Source organism: Arachis hypogaea, chromosome 9, assembly GCF_003086295.3.
Source record: "Arachis hypogaea cultivar Tifrunner chromosome 9, arahy.Tifrunner.gnm2.J5K5, whole genome shotgun sequence".
Classification (NCBI taxonomy): domain Eukaryota; kingdom Viridiplantae; phylum Streptophyta; class Magnoliopsida; order Fabales; family Fabaceae; genus Arachis; species Arachis hypogaea.
Window position 1 is genome coordinate 31,640,102 of NC_092044.1, and position 3,684 is coordinate 31,643,785.

Sequence of the window (3,684 nt, forward strand, 5' to 3'; positions counted from 1 at the left end):
GGGAATTTCAGATAAGGATGGAGATGCTGTAGAGCTCAAGGATGCCTGCTCTCCTACTGCTTCTATTCAATCCTTCTTACTCCTTTCCATGGCAAGCTTTGTATAGGGGTTCACCATCAACTGTGGCTACTTTCTTCCTCTCGGGGAAATATCCTGTGCGGCTGTCACTCGCACAGCTAACCAGTCTGGAGGCATCACCCATGGCTGATGGCTACATCCCATCCTCGCAGTGAAAACTAATGCTCACGCACTCTGTCACAGTACGGCTAATCACCGGTTGGTTCCCGCTCCTACTGGAATAGAATCCCTCTTTTGCATCTGTCACTAACGCCCAGCAGGTTAAAGTTTGAAGCACGTCACAGTCATTCATTACCGGAATCCTACTCGGAATACCACAGACAAGGTTAGACTTTCCGGATTCCCAGGATCCTACTCGGAATACCACAGACAAGGTGAGACTTTCCGGATCCTCATAAATGCCGCCATCCATCTAGCTTATACCACGAAGATTCTGTTGGGGAATCTAAGAGATATGCATTCAAGCTTTGTTGCATGTAGAACGGAAGTGGTTGTCAATCACGTACATTCATAAGTGAGAATGATAATGAGGGTAATCTGACTCATAACATTCATCATGTTCTTGGGTACGAATGAATATCTTGGAATAAGAATAAGAGAGATTTGAATAAAAGAAAATAGAACTTTATTAATACTTGAGGTACAGCAGAGCTCCACACCCTTAATCTATGGTGTGCAGAAACTCCACTGTTGAAAATACATAAGCAAAGAGTTCAGGCATGGCCGAATGGCCAGCCCTCTCTAATGTGATCACAGGATTCAAAATACAATCCAGGATGTCTAATACAATAGATAAATGTCCTATATATACTAGACTAGCTACTAGGGTTTACATGAGTAAGTAATTGATGTATAAATCCACTTCCGGGGTCCACTTGGTGTATGCTTGGGCTGAGCTTGATCATTCCACGAGCTAAGGCATTTCTTGGCGTCAAACTCCAGGTTATGACGTGTTTTGGGCGTTCAACTCCGGATAATGACGTTTTTCTGGCGTTTAACTCCAGACAGCAGCATGAACTTGGCGTTTAACGCCAAGTTACGTCGTCATTCTTCGAATAAAGTATGGACTATTATATATTGCTGGAAAGCCCTGGATGTCTACTTTCCAACGCCGTTGAGAGCGCGCCAATTGGAGTTCTGTAGCTCCAGAAAATCCATTTCGAGTGCAGGGAGTTCAGATTCCAACAACATCAGCAGTCCTTTTGTCAGCCTTCTTCAGAGTTTTGCTCAAATCCCTCAATTTCAGTCAGAATTTACCTGAAATCACAGAAAAACACACAAACTCATAGTAAAGTCCAGAAATGTGAATTTAGCATAAAAACTAATGAAAACATCCCTAAAAGTAGCTTAAACTTACTAAAAACTATATAAAAACAATGCCAAAAAGCGTATAAATTATCCGCTCATCAGTGACAGACGTAAAAGAATCACTGGATTCTATTCCGACATGATCGAGAACCGACAGCTGAATAGCCGTGCTGTGACAGAGTGCGTTGAACATTTTCACTGAGAGGACAGGATTGTAGCCACTGACAACGGTGATGCCCAACATACAGCTTGCCATGGAAAGGAGTAAGAAGGATTGGATGAAGACAGTAGGAAAGCAGAGAGACGGAAGGGACAAAGCATCTCCATACGCTTATCTGAAATTCTCACCAATGAATTGCATAAGTATCTCTATCCTTGTTTTATATTCTATGTTATCCTCCATAACCATTTGAGTCTGCCTGACTGAGATTTACAAGGTGACCATAGCTTGCTTCATACCAACAATCTCCGTGGGATCGACCCTTACTCGCGTAAGGTTTATTACTTAGACGACCCAGTGCACTTGCTGGTTAGTTGTGCGAAGTTGTGATAAAGAGTTGAGATTGCAATTGAACGTACCATGTTGATGGCACCATTGATGATCACAATTTCGTGCACCACCAGTACAACAGAAGCGTAGGAAGCTCGGCCCAGAAAGGTCCCAAGCTGTGGAAGAGTAGGTACAAGCCTTACTAGAGGCAGGGTTTATAAGGGAGGTCAAGTACCCATTATGGCTAGCCAACATTGTTTTGGTGAAGAAGTCAAATGGCAAGTGGAGAATGTGTACCGACTACACCGACCTCAATAAGGCCTGCCCAAAGGATCCCTACCCGCTCCCGAATATAGACATTCTAGTAGATGCCTCTTCCGGATACAAGTACCTCTCCTTCATGGATGCCTATTCAGGATACAACCAAATCCCAATATACCTACCCGACCAAGAAAAGACCTCGTTCCTAACTCCAAAGGAAAACTATTGCTATGTAGTTATGCCCTTCAAGTCAAGAACGCAGGAGCTACCTACCAAAGACTGATGAACACAGTCTTCGCCGACCACATCAGAAAACTAATGGAGGTCTATGTAGACGACATGTTGGTAAAAATACAAAGTGAGGAATCGTTATTATCCGACCTCGCTAAAGTGTTCAACACCATAAGAAAGCATGGTATGCGACTTAACCCCGCAAAGTGCACCTTCGCGGTAGAAGCTGGCAAATTCTTGGGCTTCATGCTCACCCAAAGAGGAATTGAGGCGAACCCAGATAAATGCCAGGCCATACCCCACATGAAAAGTCCGACCTGCGTCAAAGAGGTACAACAGCTCAACGGAAGACTAGCAGCCCTGTCCAAATTTCTAGCTGGATCAGCCATAAGATCTCTTCCCTTTTACGCAACATTAACGAAGGGAAAGAGGTTTGAATGGACAACAGAATGCAAACAAGATTTCCAATATTTCAAAAAATTCTTGGGGTAACCACCCATTCTCACCCGACCACGGAAAGTGAAGAACTCATATTATACCTCGCAGTGGAAAGTCGGACAATAGCTTCAGCACAAGTCAGAGAAGACAAAAATGGGTAACAACCCATCTACTTTATCAGCAACTCTTTACAAGGGGCCAAACTAAACTATCAAAAGATAGAAAAGTTTGCCTACGCCCTCATACTCACTTATCGGCAACTCCGCCCATACTTTTAAGCTCACACTATCAGAGTTCAGACCAACCAGCCCATAAAATGCATCCTACAGAAAACAGACTTAGTTGGAAGAATCCTACAGTGGGCGGTCGAGTTATCCGAATTCGATCTACGATATGAAGCTCGGACAGCCATCAAATCACAATATTTGGCCGACTTCATTGCTGAATATACGGACACCCCGGGAACTCCCACAAAATGAAATCTCTACGTGGACGGCTCTTCAAACAAAACCGAGAGTGGCACAGGTGTAATTATTAAAAGTGATCAGGGAACCCAAATTGAGCTATCATTAAAGTTCAAATTCCCTGCCTCAAATAATCAGGCTGAATATGAGGCACTACTGGCTGGTTTGAGGCTGGCTAGGGAGGTAGGAGTTCAAATGCTTACCATCTTCAGTGATTCACAAGTAGTTACCTCACAAATAGAAGGGATCTACCAAGCTAAGGATTCCATCATGAAGAAATATCTGGACAAAACCAAAGAACAGCTCAGACAGTTTGGGGAATACGAGGTCCAACACATACCTTGGGAACAGAATGCCCGAGCTGATGCACTCTCAAAACTAGCCAGCACCAAACCAGGGGGCAATAATAGAAGC